The 22,206-nt window shown below is 47.2% G+C and overlaps 1 protein-coding gene and 1 long non-coding RNA gene across 6 annotated transcripts in view; one reads left to right on the top strand and one right to left on the bottom strand.

The window, feature by feature from the left end:
* Positions 1 to 22,206, top strand: part of PCDH1 (protocadherin 1) — a 192,083-nt gene that overhangs the window by 84,139 nt on the left and 85,738 nt on the right. Inside the window, exon 1 of one of the 5 annotated variants that reach the window (XM_083448560.1) lies at positions 21,083 to 21,122. The exons of 1 other annotated variant lie outside the window; for it this stretch is intronic. The gene's annotated coding sequence lies outside the window, so the exon portion shown is untranslated. Of the gene's footprint in view, positions 1 to 21,082; positions 21,123 to 21,404; positions 21,466 to 21,887; positions 22,183 to 22,206 lie in introns of those variants that run through there. 3 more of the 5 variants (XM_083448562.1, XM_083448561.1, XM_083448565.1) reach the window with 3 other exon arrangements.
* Positions 12,127 to 21,920, bottom strand: LOC310681250. Its single transcript, XR_014513167.1, has 3 exons — positions 21,794 to 21,920; positions 18,012 to 21,089; positions 12,127 to 17,767 (listed from the first exon to the last, which is right to left on the bottom strand). It is a non-coding gene; the product is annotated as an uncharacterized lncRNA (long non-coding RNA).

The raw sequence follows: 22,206 nt of genomic DNA, 5'->3' as shown, positions 1-22,206 counted from the left end.
ATCTCCTCCTGCTGTATTTAGGATTCCTGGGGCTTCCACCTCCACAAACTATCAATTGAAATGCTCACAGTCCCCCACTTGCATTCTAGCCTCTATTGCAGCCGTCGCTTGTGCAGGCCTGATTGCCCTTTCTAGAGCCAGATCAGTTTTCCATAAGTCTTTTTTTGTTTTGTTTTGTTTTGTTTTTTGCAATTAGCTGTCTCTAACTCCCAACACTATCTGAGCTCAAAGCAACGGCTCTGTTAGGGTCCCAAAGTTGTATGCCTGACTCATCAGTTTAATGTCAGTAAGGAATTATTTTACTGATTCTTCTCCTTGCATAACAGATTCATAGTTCTTGGGCATGCAGTACCTCTTAATTTCTTTAGAATGCCTGAAAAACTGTCCTGCTCCTCTGGCTTATTTGCATGACACGGAAAACTTCAGCTGCCTCCTGCCTTGCTATATGCAAATATGTGGTTGGTTTTTGAGCGTCCTTTTCATTCATTCCTCTAGCTTGCATATAGATGGCAAAGCCTTCTTTAAACATTTTCCAAGATTCTGTTGCATTGTCACTCTCAATTCTCTTGAGGCCTTGATACATCTTTTTATCTCAGTTTTCTGCCCCTTACTTTCCATGCTGACCCCACTCCTAGTACCATGTAATGTTACCTCTGTTTAATGATGAGCAGGTCAGAGAAATTGGACAAGAAATAGTTTCATTAAATGATTGTGTACAATAGGTCATATTTAGCAGCTCTGGCTTCTAGCCTTGCCTCCTACGTGGGCCTGACTTCCTAAACTTACATAAACAAGAGTTACATAAACAAGACTCACATTCCTTACGCCACATTAGCGTCAGCTCTTCTCTGAATACAAAACATCACTGGCCACAAATCAAGGTGTGCTACACCTGTGCTATTACAGCTTTCCATATTTAGTTCCTGCTGTGTGTGTGTGTACATATGATATACACATGGAAAGTGAACAGATTTTCTAAACTTGAGAGCTCCCCATCATCTCTTTGAACCAGGTATACGCAACCTAAAGCTGAAACACATGATCGGCAGGTTTGTGTTCTATATTTGTTGCTGCACTATATATCTGTTTCAGATGCAGGTAGGGTGTGAAATGCTTAAATATTTTTCCCCGGAAAATGCTTCCTTGCCCTTAGTGATGGGTATCCTCCTCCAAGTCTGATTCTTAATGAGCCTGATTAAAATTAATTCATTTGACAAGAGTTCAATGGGCGCTTGGGTTTTAAATTGCTTTAAACTAGGACCATTAATAATCAAGACCATGTCATGCCCTCACCCAATTATGTCATCACTGTCATGTTAGGGCCCAGAGGGTTTCTCCCACCATCCAGCCATAACCCCGTTTCCATTTCCAAAGCATTTTTGGTAGCAGCAATGTAGAGGCCTTGCAGCAGGGCCTCTATTAGGTCTTAGATCCTGCCTTAAGCAGGCACAGGAGCACCCAGGAACACCGGGAATCATGGCTGCTGTGGATGGTAGGAGCAGAAATAAGAATCTGTTTGAGGCTGCCCTGCATGTGTCCTTGCCAATAGTGGCTGAATCTGGGGCTGGCTAAGGGAAGGGGCAGTTGTGGTTGAAGGGGCATCACACATGAGGGTCAGTTTCATTCTAGAGAACTCTGACCCCACTTTGGAATGGGGTCATGGTGGTTAAACCCAGTGAATTCATTGTTTTGGTCCCCACAAAACCAAACTTGTGCATATGCATGCACAAAACTAACACATTGTGGATAAAGATTCTAGGCAAATCTTCACCATGATAAGCTAATTTTGCATGCACATTTGTTTTAGAGGAGCTTTTACATATGATATCTCTACAGCCTGAATTCCAGTAGATCACATGAACTGGCTGACCTTCGGTGACCTTTCTTGTAAAGTCAACAACAAATGTCAGATGTATTGAGCTTATTCATGCACTGGAGAGAGCCTATAGTCAACTAATGTGTCTACACCAAAGTTTTAGTGTTAGCTAAAGAAAATGATAATGTAAAGCAAATACAGACACATACAATCCACCCTTGCTTTTAAACACTCTTTATTCTATTTCTAAACACACCTAAGGGCCTCCGAGTCTCTTCGCAGCCTTGGTATTACACCAAAAGGAGAGGTGTCGGCCTCTGAGGAAAACCATTCAGAGCTTTATAAAATTAAAACCAACATCTTAAATCACACCAGGAAACTAATTAGGAAGCAATGCAGGTCCCACAGCGTTGCTAAGATGTAGGAAAAGGAAAATGAACTGTGTTTTGCTTTATTGACATCACAGAAGCAGCAAAGAAGATAAGAATAGTTTTACATATGAAACTGCCTTACTCTGTCATCTAGTCTACTCTGAATGGAAGTATCTCTCCAGGGTTTCAGACAGAAGCCTTTTTTAGCCCGGCTGCTTGAGATTATTTTAACTGGAATGCTGAGGATTGAACCTGGGACTTTCTGCATTCATTCTGGTGGAAAATCCAAGCAGTGTCCCCTTGTGAGAATGAACGTGGTGCATGAGTATATACGTAATTGTGCTGCTGGCTGTTAAAAGTCTTTTGTGGGTATCACAGTACAACCTCATTGCACATACAAAAAATTATCTGTGGGTTTACCATGAAACAGACAATGAATTCTCAAACATGGCATAGATTTAGAAGACCCAGATAACTACTGTACTGACCAGTCAGCTTGACGTTGGTACCAGGAAAGCTCCTAAAACAGATGACTACCGTAAATAGTCTCTGAGCACTTAGAAAACAATGCTGTGATTACTAAGACCCAGCATGGGTTTCTCAAAAACAAGTCGTGCCAGACGAATCATAGAATCATAGAGTTGGAAGAGACCACAAGGGCCATCGAGTCCAACCCCCTGCCAAGCAGGAAACACCATCAGAGCACTCCTGCTCTCATTTCTTTTTTTGATAGAGTTACAAGCTTAGTGGATCAAGGGAATGCTGTGGATGTAGTAGTATATCCGGATTTCAGTAAGGCTTTTGATGGGAGGAAGTCCCATCGCACAGGTGGAAGTCCTTGCACAGGGCTTCCGCTGGTGGGGCTGCTTAGCTGAATCCCACCCTCTGTTTCTGCTAGGTCAGGGGTCTGCAACCTTTAAGACAAAAAGAGCCACTTGGACCCGTTTCCGAAGAAAAAAACACCTGGGAGCCGCAAAACCATTGCGACATTTAAAGCATGCACGCCGCTGCCCTCCAATCTGACAGCGGGCGGGAAGGTGACGTCAGGACGGTGTGTGACTAATGCACGCACTGCCCCCATGCGACGTCACAGCCAGTACAGCGCCCACCACAGTGGGGAGTGTCGGGGCGCACAATGCGCCTCCTCCCCTCGCTAGTATCTGCCCCGGAGCCGCGGCAAAGGTGTAAAAGAGCCACATGCGGCTCCGGAGCCGCGGGTTGCAGACCCCTGTGCTAGGTCAACAGAATAAAGAGCAACTGCTCTACTCAGTCAAGGTTTATTCTTTCCTCTAGGGTGCAGGTAGGAAACCTGTGACACACACACCCCGGTACTGTTGGACTATAATTCCCAGCACTCCCTGACCACTGAGCATGCTGGGAATCCAACAACATCTGGAGGGGGCCCCTGCTCTAGGATCTTTCCCCTGGTAGGGAGCCTATTCTATGAGGCTCAGTAGCCTCTGGTTTGGAGGCTTCCAGGAGCTATATTTGATTTTGAGCCCTTTGAAGATAGGAGTGGTTTTGTTTCTACTGTGTGGTGTTGATCAGGCTCTGTGGATATTACAGATATTTTAAAAAATAAGAGGCATTCTTTTCATCAGCTTGAGCTGGGGGGCAACAGAGTTCAGGCAAGGAAGGGTAGGGAGAGAGCATTCTGGGATTGGAGCTAGAGGCCTTCAGATGTCAGTTAGCATCCACACTTTGGATGAGATGGGAAAACATATGCCCATGAGGAGCTCATGACTGTTTCTTCATAGCAGGATAACCTACCAGCAAAAGTGAATATCATGTGTAGATCTATTTGGGTTTTATATTAAGTAGGATAGACTGGCTGTGGTGCTCTGGGCATGGGTACCATTTTCAGATTTCAGCAAAGGCAAACATCTCAGTTCATTGATTCCTTTCAAGTTAAAATTGAAAGGTTGTCTCTCTGAGGAGACTTTGTGAGCATTTAAGTTAAAAGTCACCACAGAAAATTTATGAACATCCACCATTCATTTAGCAAGCGGTGAGTTTCTCCCCCTGCTGACTGTGTTTTCTAGCCACCCCTTATTTGACATCAGGGTGGTTTTTTTAAAAAAATATATGATATGTAGCTTAATATGAAACTGAAGTGATCAGGGAGCCTGTGCTAGCATGTTAGAAATGGGGCAGAGGGAGATGGATATCATAGCTATGAGAGAATTTGAACAGAGCTCCTCCTTAAAAACAACTAAAAACAAAACAATTAAAAGCAAGTGTGATTCTATGGCTTGGGACAATAGAAATCAAGCTTTAAAATGTGTGCATGTGAAAACTAGAGCACAAACAGAACAAATCACATTTTAAGCTAACGCAGAATTCTTTTTCTCAAGTATGATCATTTCCCACTACTGCTGCTACAACAACCGCCCTTTTTTACTTCTGGCTAAAAGGACAAATATTGGCTTCACCCAATATAGAATGTGATATTCCGTGTTGAGTTCTGCTTCCTAGAAGTCTCTGCTTGCTTTCATTTTTCTTTTTTAAGTCGTTGTCTAGCCTTTAGGGAGGAAAGGATATACTGGAAAGAACATGGGCAAAAATCTTGCACTTTGAAATCAAGTGGAGCAGAAGAGTAAGCTCTTGGCTGCTCGAAAAAGCTCTTCAGAGCACCACTTAGCACTGCACTTTGGTGCACACTCTCATGTGTGCAAATAAAAGGGCGTGCTCATTCAGATGCAGATAGTTCTCTGATTTGTAATAGGGCTGCACCCAGCTCACCCACTCTGCCTCATGGCTCTGATCTGGAGGGGTCTCCAATCAGGCTGACCCACTCTGAGCCAACCCAGGGACCACCCACCCCACCCTGGACCTGGTTCAGCAGAAAGGCTAATGAATTAAACATACAGCTGGGGCAAGAAAAGGAGAAGTTGCATTTACCGGTATTTATTTTCGCCCCCAAAGCTTTCTCCGTGAAAACCTGCTCTTTAAAGCTGAAATGTAACCATTGCCTTTAGGTTTTTCCACAGACTGCCGTTTGTTCCTATTCAGTGATAAAGAGCGGGTTTTCGCGAGGAAAGCTCTGGGGCAGAAAAACAAAGCTTTAAAGCATGGACTGTGCCCAGAAAGCACAGAGGAAGGTAAGTGTGGGCAAACCCCAAGGCTTACTTAGTTCTGAAGTCAGGTCTGGACCCAAATTGTAATAAGTCTACATAATCTATCCCATCCAATGAGTTTAACCCATGATGTCAGCCCTCTGGAATAAATTACTGGCGGAAATTAGCCAGGCAGGTGGCGCCTTGACATTTAGGCCCCCACTAAAGACATTTTTGGGACGCGGGTAGCACTGTGGGTTAAACCACAGAGCCTAGGACTTGCCAATCAGAAGGTCGGCAGTTCGAATCCCAGCGATGGGGTGAGCTCCCGTCAGTGGCGTAGCGTGGGGGGTGCAGGGGGGGCCGGCCGCACCGGGCGCAACATCTGGGGGTTAGGGTTAGGGGACGCAAATCCACAGGTTAGGGGGCGCAAATCCACGGGTTAGGGGGCACAAATTACTTGCCTTGCCCCGGGTGCTGACAACCCACGCTACGCCACTGGCTCCCGTTGCTCGGTCCCTGCTCCTGCCAACCTAGCAGTTCGAAAGCATGTCAAAGTGCAAGTAGATAAATAGGTACCGCTCCAGCGGGAAGGTAAACGGCATTTCCATGCACTCCTCTGATTTCCCAGAAGTGGCTTAGTCATGCTGGCCACATGACCCGGAAAAACTGTCTGCGGACAAATGTCAGCTCCCTCGGCCAGTAAAACGAGATGAGCGCCGCAACTCCAGAGTCGTTCGTGACTGGACCTAACTGTCAGGGGTCCTTTACCTTTACCTTTAAAAACATTTTTATTTAAGAAAGTTTCCCCAGTCATTTTGTGCTTTATCGTTTTAGAGCTTGCCTTTTTATTATTTATTTTTTGTATTTTATCTCATTTTTACGTGGTATACCACTTTGAGGACTTCAGTCTGTGAAACAGTTTATAACTTTGTAAAATAAATAAATAATGAACCTGGTGCCCACGGGATATTTTGAACTCCCAGCTGTACTGGCTGGGGTTGATCAGAGTTGCACCCTGAAACATCTGGAAAGCTTGATGGATGCTGCCGTGAGGAATGTAGCTACAAACTTGTGGACTGCTGTTCTCAACCATGGGTACCCACTTCGGTGGGCTGGCCATGATCAAGGGCATGTAGCACTTGAATTTGGGATCTGTACCACCATTTTTTGGGTGACTGGCCCAAGGTCACCCAGCAGCTGCATGTGGAGGAGCGGAGATGCGAACCCGGTTCACCAGATTACGAGACTACCGCTCTTAACCACTACACCACACTGGCTATATGCCCAATCCCTGTCTGCACTGAGCCAAAGTGGTTAAAACCCTGCATCACAATTCGGGCATGCATATTGGTCTGGACATCCTAAAGGTTTGGGAAGTGTGTTCCAGCCACCCACTGACCCTTTTCACTCTCAGTGGCTGCAGGATTCATGTCTAATACCTTGAAATGATGAGTAGAGAGGGAAGGACTTTGGCTGGCATTGGCGCAGCTTACAATTGGGACAACTGGACATGCCAGGGCCTCTTGTACAACCATATAAGCAAACTGTCAGGGAATCCATGTATTAGCTGTGAATTAATGTCCTGCAGAGACTGGAACCTGGATCATGCAGGGATTAAAGAGGCATTACCCTTTTGTTAAAGCTGATGTTTTGGGGATAATCTGGAAGCTTTAGCTAATACATTATTGCAGAAACTTCTTCAATCACAGTGGCAGACAGTAAGCAGATTTGGATATTACTGCATAACTGTGTGCGGAAACCGCTTCTGGCTGCGCTTCGTAGGCTGAGTTGGCGTCATGATGGCGGGCTCAAACTCAACCCGAACCAAGGCTGGGGGAGAAGAAAGAGGGTCCTTTCAGTCAAGGAGTCACAATAGGTAGACTTCTGGTCGTGCTGTGAGACCAAAGGGCAACTGGACACTTCCCCAGTGGGAGGGTGATCATTGGAATCACTGGGGGAGGCCAAGAGAATGCAGCCAAGACTTCAGTCTTCCATCAGGACAGGATCTGGTCATCTTGGAAAGGCAAAGAGCTTCTCTGTCATTGATAACAGCCGCTGCGTGTGGGAACCAGGTGCTACCTTCTGATGATGAGGCATCAAAATCCAAGAAAGCCAGCCTGAGCCCTGGCTCCCTACCCCCTTGCTGCCCTGAGAGGACAGGGTGGCACTTCTATATGGAGCTAGAGTGTCTAGCCCAGTACTAACTCTTCTGGCCAGGACAGGCTCTTCAAGTCCTCCCTAGTCCTACTACTGGGTGGATGCTGTTTTCAAAAAAGACAAAGCCTTGTAATTTATAACAGACTGTAAATAGTCAGTGCTTTTTTCTGGGGGTATTCAAGGATATACAGTACCAGCAACCCCCTCCCCAATGTTAAAAGTGTGTCACTTACAACTTCATGGTGAGTTCTTGACTGCTTGGTGCTTGGGCGCCACCACATGACTTGAGTAAGGGAGGCTTTGGCAGGGGTGTGGGGCACCTCAGGTGACAAAATGGAACTTGCCACCTCTGGTGGTGGGACAGGGCAACCTAAATTGTGCTGACTTCCTGTGTTTCTGATTGCTGTGCCTACCTTGCAACTATCCTGTGAGACAAATTAGGCAGAAAAGTAGTGGCTGGTTCAATCTTGTACCAAAAGCTTCACAGATCTGAAATTAGACCTCCCTCCTTTAAGACCAAGATTCTAACCACTGTGCCACACTAGGTCTCTTTGTCTGAAACTGCTGTTGATGGAGTTCAGTTGTCAATGGTCCACTAACACAATGGTTTCAATTCATGCAATTGTTTGGGAGTTTCCATTTTTACTCCAGGTGCTGCTTAGACTCTTGTGCACAACCCTCCTTTCCTCTGCTCCTCCCTTGTTCCTTCTCTTCTACTGCCCTGGAATAGCAGATCTCTCCTGTGCGCATGCGCCCTGGGGCTGTGTGTCTGATTTTGTGCCTTTGGCCTCTCTGTCCTAAGCATCATTTGCTGCTTCACTCCCCTGCTGTTTTTGATCCCCCCCAGCGCTGTGTTGAATTAATCCTTATGGGCTGATCCTTGCTTAATGCTGTACTTGCTCATGTTCAGACTTATAATAAAGCATGATTCTGCAATGACTTGTCCAATAGCTCCAGACAGTCTCTGAGATTGTGAGCTCGGTTAGTGGTGGCGGCAACAGCAATGCTCCGATTTGCTTGCTCTCCTTTCCAAGGATGCCAGTAGGGTCTAAGGAAACACGTTTCCTCCAGCTACTGTTGCCAGTACACACACACACACACACACCCATCCAAGGGTATTTAGATTCAAGAAAAAGAACAAAGAATTTTGTGGCATCTTGAGGCCTAGCAAGTGTTTGAGGCATAAGCTTTCATGGACTACAGTACAGTACAAAGTGTTGTTTGAGTTACAGTTACAATAATAGACACACTTTTTTTTTCAGAGGGTGGGATTGTAAATAGTTAGGTCAGAGGGAAATAAAATCCACAGACAGTTATAATTAAGCAAATAACAGTGACAAATCACAACACAGTTGTTGATAACACGAACATCCTGGCATTGGTAAACCAATTAAGACAGGTAAAGGCAGAGGGGCCCCTGACAGTTAAGTCCAGTCGCAAACAACTCTGGGGTTGCAACGCTCATCTCGCGTTACTGGCCAAGGGAGCTGATGGTTGTCCGCAAACAGTTTTTATTTTTATTTTTTAATAATATTTATTACTTTTTGAACAATTTAAACATTACAAAACCAAACATAAACAGAAAAATAAAAACCAATACAATACAATATACAGTGGTACCTCGCAAGACGAATGCCTCGGAAGACGAAAAACTCGCAAGACGAAAGAGTTTTTCGTTTTCTGAGTTGCTTCACAAGACGGATTTCCCTATGGGCTTGCTTCGCAAGACAAAACGTCTTGCGCCTTTTTTTAAAAACCGCCAATGCATTCCTATGGGAAACCGTCAATACACAGTGGTGCTTCGCAAGACGAAAAAACTCGCAGAACGAATTAATTTCGTCTTGCGAGGCACCACTGTAAAGACACTACATAACCCTAAAACACATTAAACTAAACAAAACCAAACAAGACAATTTAAAACACTCAAACAATTTCGATACCATATCTTTCATTCACTTCTTTCACCGACCTCCTCACACCTCCCTTTTTGTATTCCACTTCTGTCAAATGTTTCAGCAATTCCTTTCCATCTTCCTCTGTTATCTGTCGTATAATTATCTTAACACATTCTAACCTTATTTTACTTTTAGAATTCCATTAATCTATTTATACGTAAATCCTTATAACATTTCTACTAAAGCCATATAACTTCATTCCAACATTTTAACATTCATTAATTTTGCAGTATTTCTGTAAATAATCTTTAAACTTTTTCCAGTCTTCTTCCACCAACTCCTCTCCCTGGTCTCGGATTCTGCCAGTCATTTCTGCCAGTTCCATATAGTCCATCAACTTCATCTGCCAGTTTTTCTGGGTCATGTGGCCAGCATGACTGAGTCGCTTCTGGCGAAACCAGAGCAGCACACGGAAATGCTGTTTACCTTCCTGCCGGAGCGGTACCTATTTATCTACTTGCACTTTGACGTGCTTTCGAACTGCTAGGTTGGCAGGAGCAGGGACCAAGCAACAGGAGCTCACCCCATCATGGGAATTCAAACTGTGACCTTTCAATCTGCAAGCCCAAGCGGCACAGTGGTGTAGCCCACAACACCATCCACGTCCCTAATTAACACAGGTATTGTGCTAGAAATTGTTTGTCTCAGTATAGGACCTAATAATTTCATCCACAACGTCAAGTGTTCATTTACTTGCCTCTTTTTGAATATGATAAAGCCCATCATCTGCAAGCAATGCCCTTCTGCGTTCTACTTAAGACAAACAGGCTGGTCTCCGTGCAAAATAATAAATAGACACAAATCAGAAACGACTATTTTCCAAAGCTAGTGAGTGAACATTTCAACCTCTGAGAACACTCTATAAATGACCTTAAAGTGGCCGTCCAGGAGCAAACGAACCTTAAACATGAAACCGCTGTATTACAACTGAACAAGATGTTCAGTGCAATTACTTTTGGATTGAATTGAGACAAATAATTTTCCAAGATCCTTCATATGTGAATTAGCTGACCAATGCCAGAATGTCTGTATTATCAGAAGCTGCTTTGTGAATTGCCACTGGTGTTTACGTAATTATCACTTTCTGTACTTTTCAGCGTTTCATTTCCCCCTGGTCTCGCTGTTTACAACCCTGTGTATATATGCCTGTAACTCAGGATAACACTTCAATGCAGCGATGAAGTGGACTGTAGTCCTCAAAACCTTGTGCCATAATAAATCTGTTAGCCTTGGGAGGTTGTTAGAAGTAGGATGTTGAAAGCACAATAGCCAACAATTGCAGAGCAAGAAAACTTGGGTGGGTGAAAGAGGAGCTTTCTGATGATCTCATATTTTAAAGGGACATGTATAGGAAACAGAAGGAGTGTCAGGGGGGCTTAAAGCTCAGAATGAGCTTAGGCTTTCGAGATAGGTAAAAAAATCACAATAAGGGATTTTCGACTGTGTTCAGAGCTAGAGGCAAAAAAAGGAAGTGTAAGTCCGCTGTGTGGAAAAATGAAGAAATGACAGCTTAATGAAGCTACTGGAGACACTTCTACAGGGAGGAAATTCTGCACTTATGGGCTGCCTCAGGGAAGGCCTCTGCCAGGCAGAGGTGTAAGGGAGAGGCGGTCTCTCGAGGAACTTAGTCCACACCTGTTTAGGACTTTGTAAGAACTTGGTCTGGTAGCAGATAAACCACTAGTGCAGTGGCTTCGACAAACCTGTGATATGTTGGTACTGGTTAGCAGTGGCATAGCGTGGGTTGTCAGCACCCGGGGCAAGGCAAGTAATTTGCGCCCCCCCCCCCCCGCTGCACTGTCCCTCCCCCCAGATAGTCCCTCGCTCTCTCTCCGCACGGCACCGCACGCCTGGCACCCTCCCCTCCACAGTGGGCGGCAACCCGGCGGCTCGGATCGGATTCGCACAGCCAGCACTGCAGTGAGAGAGAGTGAGTGAGCCAGGTAGGGGCAGAGAGCTGCGAGTGCGAGCGCACCCTCCCAGATGTTGCGCCCAGTGCGGCCGGCCCCCCCTGCACCCCCCACGCTACACCACTGCTGGTTAGCTCCAAACAGCAAACACATCTTCTGGACAATCCGCAAGGGCAGCAATACTGTGTACTATGATCATTTTTGGTGGCGGGATGTTTTGCATTTTTTGCCTCAGACACAGAATGTTCAGGGCAGGGTTAGGCCCTAGTTGAGACAAGAATAAAGTGTCTCTGTTGCTCAGTTGCACCTGGGCAACAGGAAGCTTTGAGTGGGACTAGCATGGAAGCTGTGTCATGGTCTGGAATACAGCTGCTACTATACAAGTGTTGGGATGCGGGTGGCACTGTGGGTTAAACCACAGAGCCTAGGACTTGCCAATCAGAAGGTCGGCGGTTCGAATCCCTGCCACGGGGTGAGCTCCTGTTGCTTTTCCCTGCTCCTGCCAACCTAGCAGTTCGAAAGCACATCAAAGTGCATGTAGATAAATAGGTACTGCTCTGGTGGGAAGGTAAACGGCGTATCCATGCGCTGCTCTGGTTTGCCAGAAGCGGCTTAGTCATGCTGGCCACATGACCCAGAAGCTGTACGCCAGCTCCCTCAGCCAATAAAGTGAGATGAGCACCGCAACCCCAGAGTCAGCCACGACTGGACCTAATAGTCAGGGGTCCCTTCACCTTTTACCTATGCGAGTGTTGTTGCATGCCCCCCCAACCTCTGAGCAGTGTGTGAGTCCAGGGGTTCCCAGCGCTAATCCAGGGTTCTGTTTCCTTGGAATGAGGGAGAGCGGAGACTGTGGCATCTTTATGATATGTGGTTTATTTACACAAATGTACAGCGTGATCATACGATGGAGGGGCTTACAACACCCCAGAACATCTTGCCTCTCCCATCCGCACAGCCTTGGATTCCAGCGGAAATCAAGCATGGCTCTGGGCTCCTAGCTTCCGCCTCCTTCTAGCTCAGCTCTCTGCCTTTATCTTTCTTTATATCAGCCAGGTGAGGAAGGTCATTTGCCCTCTGGCTCAAAGCAGCTTCCCTTGTCAGTCTAATGACCATACTTAGATGGTAACTATGGGCATTCTCTCAGTCCAACAATGGAATCCTCCTAGAGAGTTTAACCCTTGCTGGGTCCAGCTCTCCAGGGACGGTAAGAGATTCAGGCATCATAAAGACAAACCCCTCAAACTCACAACAGTCTGCATCATGAATCATCAAAGAGCAGCATCAGAACTATGAGCAGAACAGACCTGATCTTTTGGAGAAGTTCCAATTTAAATGGAAGTAAGAATAATCTTTACTGTTTTTATAAAACAGCAAACACACGCAAGAAGCATTTGAGCCTGATTGGCTGAGGACAGGAATGCAGTAGGATGTTCCTCTTTAGACGTCCTTTAAGAAATTTAATGCTCTGTCTCATTAAGTCCTCCTCACAAAATTAAATCCATTGGCATGGATGCATTGCTGTCAATTGGACAGAAAGCTGGCTGAACATCTTGAATAAAAGATAATGAGAGGTGTCAGCATTTCAGAGAAGGAGGCGGTATCTGTTTGTGAACTGCGGTGATCTTATTTAAACACCTTTCCCTAGTGATCTTAGAGATAGAGTAAATACCTAGACTAATGGGATTCAAAGATGCTATACTGGAGAAGATCCCGTGCACAGAGCAATGAGAGAGAGATGGGAGGAGAGAGAGAGAGTTTGTTATACATTTTTCATGATCAAGAGGACTGCAGAGAGCAAATACTGTGTGCAGGAGTTTACTAAACAACAACAACAACCTGTTTCTTTGGCAGGATTGACCAATTTTTTGCACCTTAACTGAAAATTCAAATAGTGCCCTCCCATCCACCAGAGGAAAAAACACACAAACTGACACACCAATTCACTAAACCAGAAACCATTTTTCACCACCTGCCTGTCTGCTTTGGCATATGCAGGCGGAACATGGCAGGTACTGGAATCATGAGCAGTTTGTCACACAGATTCTTTGTAATGCGCTTTGAATTTTCAGTTCAAACTCATGAATCCTGTTGCAATTTTGTTGATCTGTTGGTTATTAATTGTGGGAGGAATTCACTGCTATAAAGAGCTGCTGCTGCTCCATTTTGGTTTCAACTGTATGGTGGTGGCCTTTTCTTGCGCTCAGAGGATTAATGCAACCCTGATTCCAACATGGTGCATACAACTGATGGGTTCAGGGCTGAAGCGGTTAGCAAATTCAGGGCCTGCATTGGCTCCAAATGCATGGCTGGAGTTGCTAGGATGAAGGCCATTCCCTCCCTTCCGCCATCCAGCCCTTTAGCCTGGCCAGCTGAAGCCTGTGCCCACGTATTGCTTTCTGCTGAGAGGGGTTTCCCACGGCCGCAAGTGGACAGGCTCAAGGACATTTGGCTCACAAATCTGGGTGGGAGAACTAGGGATTTGTGGTGGATTTCTTAAGATCAGTGGTGGCCAGCAAGGGGTCTCTTTCACTAAGTGACTCCTTGCAGCTGCAGCAAATAAATAAATAAACTTTCTACCACCAATAGCAGCTTTGTGTGCCTGTGTAGTGGCTGCCCCCCCCCCATCCTAGCCCAGGTGCCTTGGAAGGAAGCTACATCTGGGGCATTAGGGCAAAAACTAAATGGTGGACACCAGCCCACAGCCACCACTTTGGACAGCTGCATGGCCACCCACTGCTTTACAATGGGGGGGGGGTGAGAGAGAGAGAGAGAGAGGAAGGAAGGAAGGAAGGAAGGAAGGAAGGAAGGAAGGAAGGAAGGAAGGACTCCTTGAACATCTTTAAAATCACCAAAATTGATTCCCCCCCCCCCCATTCACTGCCTCTGATGAATTTTGAGGGTCAGCTTGAGATCAGCATTATGTGTGAAGCTGCCCTTCTTGTACCTTGACCCCCAAGTAAACATTTCATGGGTTTTAGCTAGTTAGGCATTCTGGCAGTTTAATGCCTTTCTTCTCCCTTACATCTATTGCTTTCAAACCACTGGAAGGGACCACAAGGAACATGTAGCCCAACCCCCTGCAATGCAGGAAAATCTTTTGCCCAACGTGGGGCTCAAACTCACAACCTTAAGAGTCTCATGCTCTGCTCACTGAGCTATCCCAGCAGTCAAGTTATGTAAAATCACTTTAATTAACTGCATGGTTTTAAGGTCTATTTTAATTGACTGCAGGTCACTTTGAGGAAAAAGTGGCTCATAAATGTATAACAATAGAAAGACCAATAAATAATTCCATTCTTCAAGTGGGCAATTGAGGCCGAGACTTGCCGAAGGCTACCCACAGAATCTATGTTTGAAACACATTGGCTTTGAGCATCATCTAAGCACAAAACTTATTACAAGGGCTGACATTTGCTCACTCGTCTGGGATCATGTGTGACTCATGTGTGTGACACAAGGAGTTTGACAGCAGGGGAAGAGGGTGCCAAGAATGCCTTTGCTTGCCAGAGAATTGTCACATATTCACATATTTTAAGTTAGAACCAAGGCTCATGCCTTAGAATGGTTGGGGGAATTTTCCCTCCTCGTGCCTAGCATTCTGTTCCTGTCCATCTTGCTTCTATTGGCTAGTCTCTTTTGATATACTAGAACCCACTTCCAAAGGTTCCACCATACTCTTTTATGACTATTGTCCCCTTCACACGCAAAAATGTGAATGGATTAATTTTTAACTTTGAGAAATCCTGAGAATGCTGTTGCTTGCACCCCAATCTCTGAGTGGTAAGAGACTCCAGCCGTTCCAGTTCTCAGCCGGGGTTCTGTTTCCTTGGAATGAATATCACTGGAGACTGTAATGTCTTTAGGATTTGTGATTTGATTCACACATATATGCAACATGAGCATAAGATGGAAAGGCTTACAGCTCCAACAGCTCTGGCTTCCCTGTTCAGTTTATAGGCATGTCCCCAAAACCATTATTTTGGATTCAGCACAGAGAGCAAAACAAGCCTCTGTGTATCTCTGCAGCTTCAACCCAACTAAATGGAAGACTAGCTGTTGGTCTTTTGTTCTCCTAGATGATGTAGCCTCTAGCAGAGTGAAGGGGGAAGCCTACCCCCTCCTGAAATAGCACCACCAACCAGTTGTTGCAGTGGTGACACACCTGTCCTTTCCCAGCTCTCTTAAGGCATGTAAATAGAATGCACACAGGCCCATCCCAGGGACATAAACTTAATAAAGAAACTGGTTTGACCAGTTCAGCAGTCCCTTCTACCACAAACTGTAGTCCTGCAGAGATAACATCACAGGCTTGATTGGCATCCACTGACGTCAACCAAAGCAACCCCTCTGTCGTATAACAATAGTTATGGGCTGAAGATAAATTGATTAACCCAATTACATTACATTACACTTTGCATAATTTGCTCTTCTTAATGAGCATTGCAATTAGCATTATTTTAATATCCTGCTTTATTTACAAATTCAAAATAAACGAGTACCTCACAGGTTAAATGAAACTAAACTGGCAGGAAAGTTGGAAATTATTTCACGGTTAACAACCGTAAAGAGATTTCAAAAGAGTATGGCTTATATTAATAAATAAACCCCTATCCTTCTTGGGCCCCAAATCATTCCACAATGCCACCTTATTAATCTATGTGACCTTGCTGGCTGGGAAGCAGCTACATGTTTTGTTACTGAGAAGTATGGTAAACTGGATTCATCCATTGGTATAAGGCTGCATTAGAACACAGCAAACCAGATACCTAGAAATTTAAGAAGCGGACTCTACTGCATTGGCAACTTGCTTTTTTCAAACAAGAATACCTCTAAATATCATGCCAATGCAAACCTTTCCAGTACAGTGGCCATCCCAGAAAGATTGCCTACTTGAGCATCTCTGCACATAAGTAAACACCACTGAGGGGTTATTGATTTAGGGCTACCGAAGGCTGAAGCAGGTTAATAATAATTTTTAAAAAGCCTTTCCACTTATAACTGTAATCCCCATTGCTTGGCATGGTGGAGGCTGCTGTGGGGATGGAAGACATTACCTCATTATCACATGTCACTCTGGTTCTTGGTAGCATATTAACAATTAAGTACTCCCTGTGTTTCAAGAATCACTCAAGAATCCTTCCAAGTTTCTTGTTATCATCCCCATAGCAGTGTCCCATGGATTACTGCTTACCAGGAACGTGCTCTAACCATGCAAAATGCAACTGTCTATAAAACATGGGGTAAGTTAATGGAGGAATCTTACCTGTGTTCTTGCCCAAAGCAGGGCCTCAGGGTTAGAGATGGCATTGGAAATCTAAATGCTATCTTCCATAGTTCTCAAGATATAATGGGCAGCATTATGGCTCTGCTATTGCACTGTTGCAGTGTTGGTAAATGTATTCCGTACCTCTCCAAGAAACACAGAATGAAGCACCCATACCCACAGTAGAGGAGCTACTGTGACCCCTGCAGTAGCAACTGAGTCCCTGGTTCCCCTTCCTGTTAGTGTCCCATGACACTCATCTGTAGCAACAATGAATTACCACCATGGACTCCTTATTTGCTCACTCATTGTGACAAAGATGCAAACTTTTATTGAACAGCACCAGGGATGGGGAGGGGGTTTCTGCGACACACGCATGGGTTTGCCAAGTGGTTGCTCCAGTAGGGCTCTTCCGCCTTTGACAGCTGCATGGCCAACAGCAGGACAGAAGGGGTCACATTGCCTCTGACTCCATCTCTGTTCTGCGTATCTCTTTGCCTGTTATAGAACTGCCTCTCATGGAACTTGCAAAGGTGCACGAACCTGACTAGAACAAGATGGTTGTCCACTGAGGAACAGCTGGGAGCACTCAGCACCCTGCTGCTAGGACTGCTGTGAGGCCTCCCTTGTGGTCTACCAAGAACTGCATACATGGAAGGTCCTGTTCTCTGCACAGCGCCATAGAAATGAAGGCATGCAGCAGATATTATCTGGTACCAGCTGTGGTACCCAATCCATTGCCTCCAACCATGGAGGAAGAATAGCCATCATGGCTCAGATGTTTGTGTTTCTTTTCCCGCCATGTAAATGTCTCCAATAAAAACATCCCTTGTTTTATTAGATTTTGGTATGAAGTATTATGTGGTGAAGGAAAAATGAGCTGAGCAATTTGGGCTATTCCCTTCCCCTGGGGCAGTGGTCCCTCACTTCCTCCTCTTGGTCCGTGCTCTGCATTCTGTGTGGACTCCAAAGGCCAAGGTAACAAATTAGGACCCGAAGGAGAGGGAGCTGGCAGACTGAATGGGTGGGAGCAGAAATGCTGCTTCGTTTTGGGAAGCAGCAGAACTCAGGGTGCCGAAGAAGCACCCTATACTGTACAGGGAATATTTAAAAAGGACTGGCTTCTTCTTTTTGGTATTTGGAATACTAGGCTCATAGGGGGAAATCTGAAAGACATGAGCAAACCAGTGATGTAACCATTAGCAGCCAATATTTCCCTCTCTTCCAGATTTCCTTCTGGCAGTGGCGTAGCGTGGGGGGTGCAGGGGGGGGCCGGCCGCACCTGGCGCAACATCTGAGGGTTAGGGTTAGGGGGCGCAAATCCACGGGTTAGGGGGTGCAAATCCATGGGTTAGGGGGCGCAAATCCACGGGTTAGGGGGCGCAAATCCACGGGTTAGGGGGCGCAAATCCACGGGTTAGGGGGCACAAATTACTTGCCTTGCCCCGGGTGCTGACAACCCACGCTACGCCACTGCCTTCTGGGACTTGCTTCTCAAGGAACAGGGGAATCCACATTCAGGAAGGAAAACTGGCATCAAAGGGAGCGGGAAAGGGCAACATCAACTCAGAGGGTTCTCATTCAGTGGGTGCAGCCATCTGCATCTGGTAATCTTCAGACAAGACCACGACTCGAGGGGCCTTGGGCTAATAACGGGAATTCTCCTCTAGCTCACAGCCTCTTCCTCTTCCTCCCATCCCCGCAAGGTCTGCATCAAACTGGCATTTGCAGTGGCTGACACAAGCTGCCTGTGTTTTCTTATTTTTGTTATTTTTGAGAGGATATTTTAGCGCTGAACGCATTCCCTCCTGTTGCCATGGCAGCCGTGACAGGGGTTATATACCGTGAGAAAAATACCAAAATTAATGAGTGAGTGAAAGTGCAGCAGAGAGAAAAACAAGGTTAAAGAAAGAGTTAAAACAGTAATAAAAACAACCTCTTGATAATTTGGCAGAATGTATCCTACAGGCAAGAGGAAAGAGAGAGAAAGCTTTCCAGGGAAGAGCATACATCATGGCCTCCATAAAAAGCCCAGTGCGACAGGAATCACACCTACACAAGAACACCTTCCTGGTGCCACTCCAAGATGTGAGTGATGCTGCAAAAAACAGAAACAAACAAACAAAAAACCCACCGCCCCAAATCAATGCAAAACCTTCTCTCCTGACAACCCCAGCCCAAGGTCTCACGACGTCTGGCACCCTTCTGACTATAACCTGGACTCAGGGTGATGCCACACCCCAAATCCATGTGAATATTATACAGGAATATCAGCACATACATTCTATCTGAGGACCCCAAACTGGCACGCTTCCTGCCTATACTTGCTGATCAGTATGACAACTCTGAGATTGTCATCACAATCAACACCCAGGAATTAGCACTGTGTCTTTGAACCACCACCATAACATTGTCTATTTCATGTCTATTCCCCACCCCCCTTAGTGTGAGCCGGTGCCCGCTCCCCAATCAGTGGTTCCTTTCTGCCCACCCATTTGGTAGTCAATTCTTAAAAGCAGCCCAGGCGGTCCTCATATCAGCAGAACATCTTCCCAAGTGTGCCCTAGATACTATTAGAACCTGGCTTGAAAAATCAACATTGCGCTCAGATCTAGCACGGTGCCCAGGCTGCCACACAGAGACACCCATCTTTGTTTCGCCTTGTATTTGTTTGCAGGAGCAATACTGTATGGGGGAAGAGGAAAAAAGCCTAGAGTCTTTCATGTTGCTCATTTCCTCATGTTTGTTTTTCAGTGCCTTTTGTTTTTAATTGTAGGAAGGAGAGAATTGTCAGAACATCTGTGTTATTAGCATTAGCTGCCCGAATCCTCTCCCTCCCCCCTCCTGTGGAGCCCAGAGCTGATGAGAGAACAGAGGAGCCTTTGAAACAGCTCACAGCAACCAGCAGCCAGGTTTGCAGCATTTGTGTTGGGGGAGAGTATTTATTCTCGTGTAAGGTTCATTTGCTCTCCTATATTTCCCCTTTTCTAGAGATTTATCTGGCTACTCTCCCGTCACAGACTTTGTTTTCCTGACAAGGCCCCGTGGCACCACACTGCAGCTGTCTCTGTGCAATGTGCCACAGCAAGGTAGGGCTGATGGACTCTTCTGCGCCATGCTGGGCTCCCCAGCGTCCTCCGGAAGGGGCAGCATCAAAACCTGCGGGTGGTTGAGGGAGAGAAGCCAATGCTGAGAGTCGCTCTGCTTCTGAGGATCACCCACGCTTTCACGAAGATTCGCTTCCCCCCCTTGAACACAGTAGGAACCAAGCTGAAGGACTTGGGCAGGGCCTTTTCAGTCATAAGCAGCTGTACCCACAAGGCGCAGGCAAGGAGCTGCCTCAGGTGGCAAACGCAGAGGATCATGCCATTCAAGGACTGCGGTGTGAGATAAACAAATGCAGCCCTCTGAACACCACCCACCAGGAAATTAATGGGATTTAATTAATGGTACAGATTTTGAAGGAGAGACATTCAAGTGACAACCTCCCTCCTTTTGACTCTTGTGTGAGTTAAGAGGAGGGACGTTGCTACTTCAATTTCTCTCCTCATAAATCTGTCTTAACATTCAGTTCTCTTTTAAGAACTGGAAACACCTGAAGGAACAGGAACAGGAAGTGTACTGTACTTCTGGGAAGACCATGTAGCTGAACATGATCTCAACCCACCAACGTCCTTGATGCTCCAGCAAGCTTTTGAAGCAGACAGAAAATAAAAGGGGAAAGGTAACTTTTTGATACCAGCTGCATGCTTCCTAGTCTTAACTAGTCCAACTAGAATAACCCTTCCCCAGTCTCTAACGCAGGTGCAGCCTCACACAAGTTACCTGTGTATCTTATGCAAACAAAGCCTTGCAGGCCTACCTACAAAGTAAACAGAGCAAAGTCCGCTGAGACTGGGCTGGGCAACAAGCACATTACCTTAGCCAGATTTGTAGCTACAATGGGAACATGCAAACGCCATCCTAATTGGGGTCAGAGTTCAGTAGTGGGTGAAGATCAAACTAAAAAGCTAGAAGTGGCCAGTTCCACTGCAGTGCGTTGCTTTTCCAAACATCAGCATCGAGTGATGTACTAGGGGAAAGCAAACTTCAAGCCTTGGATATGATTTAATTTAAGATGAAATGAAACAAAACTGGGGGGGATAAACATAGCTCCAGAGCAGTGGGCAGTAGCAGAAAAGCCTGGAGCAAGCAAGGAGTGGAGGATTAGCCTGGAGAGATGAGTAGGAGCAAAGAGGAGCAGCAGGAATCCTTAAGAGACTCTCTTTTTTTTTGGGGGGGGGAGAGTCTTTTGATAAGAAATTCACATTCCTCACAAGACCCCTCTCTCCCAGGAAGATGCAGAGATACTCTCTCTTTCTCTTTTTAACACACACACACACAGCCCAAGGACTCAAACTCACATAAAGCCCATCATTCCATTGAAAGACAAAGCAGCCTCTAGATGGTGCAGTGGGCTATGGAAGGCGAATGGAGCATGTATGGGAAGAAGGAACGCGGGGGCTGCGCTGCGCAACAGGTTCATAGAGCTGAGAAGCATGTAAAAAACCTGGAGCTGCAGGAAAGAAGCAACACGTGTTTTTAACAGGTTGGCTCTGCCCATAATCTACTCCTCACGATGCTAGAGAGTAGACGTCCGTGCGGACTTGGGAGCTCGCCAGCAGGGCAGCCCGGCAGCCCCCCACCCCGGTAGGGCTCCGCAAGGCGCCTGCTGAGTTGCCTGACGCGGCCGGCCTGCAGGGGCCCAAGAGCCAGGAATCTCTGGAGCCTGGCAGCTTGGCACCGGGAGCGCCAGGCTGAATGTTAACGAGCGCTCAGTCCTTGGCAAAGGACCAGGATCCAGCTTGGAAATCCGGACCACTGGCAGAGCAGGGCCCGCGCCGCTTAAAGGGGCAGAGGAGCCCCGGCGCTCGGCAGCCGCTTCCCCGCGTGTGAGTCCCCGCTGTTTTCTCGGCCGCCCTGGATGCCGGGGCAGCTGGCAACCATCTTGGCCTCGCCAGCCCGGAGTTCTCCCTGGAAGCCCCTCGCCCGCCCGCCCCAAAGGGCCTGCGGGAGGGTCGCCGCCTGCTCTCCGGAGACGGATCCCGAGGGCAGCTCCGCCGCGCGATCCCCGAGGGGCAGCGGCATGGCACTGGCCAGCCCCCTCGGGGTTGCTGCAGTGGCGGCGAGGGGGAAGGGCGGGCGGCTGGGCAGGTGCGCAGTCCCGGCTCGCTCCCTCCTCCCCCGGCAGGTGCAGCCGGCGACGCGCGGGTGACTCACCGGAACCGGCCGCGAGGACAGCGGGGGAGGAGGAGGGGAGGGCGCGCGGGCGGGCGGCAGGGCTGGCGGGGGCAAGGTCAGCGGGAGTCACGCGGGGAGAGCGAGCGGCGGGCCGGCGGCGCGGCGCTCCAAGCGGCTCCGGCCAGCAGGGCAGGCAGGCGGGCGCGCAGGCCTCGTCCGCGCCTCGTGGGGAGCAGGCCTCGCGCGCCCCTAGTGGCCGTGGCCGCCGCCGCCGCGAGTGGGACGCCTCCTGCTGCCGGGCGCCAGCGCGCGACCTCGCGGCTCGGGCAGCTGCAGGACGGGCTGCAAATCCGCGGAGCGGGCAGGCGGGCATCTCGCCGCGAGTTCCCCGGGCAGCGCGGGGCTGCCCATCGCTTCCCCCCAAGCAGGCAAGTCAGGGGCCGAGGAGCCGG

Source organism: Podarcis tiliguerta, assembly GCF_965153285.1.
Source record: "Podarcis tiliguerta genome assembly, chromosome: 7".
NCBI classification, from domain to species: Eukaryota; Metazoa; Chordata; class Lepidosauria; order Squamata; family Lacertidae; genus Podarcis; species Podarcis tiliguerta.
Note: the sequence above shows the minus strand (reverse complement) of the source record. Positions and strands in the feature narration are given on the sequence as shown.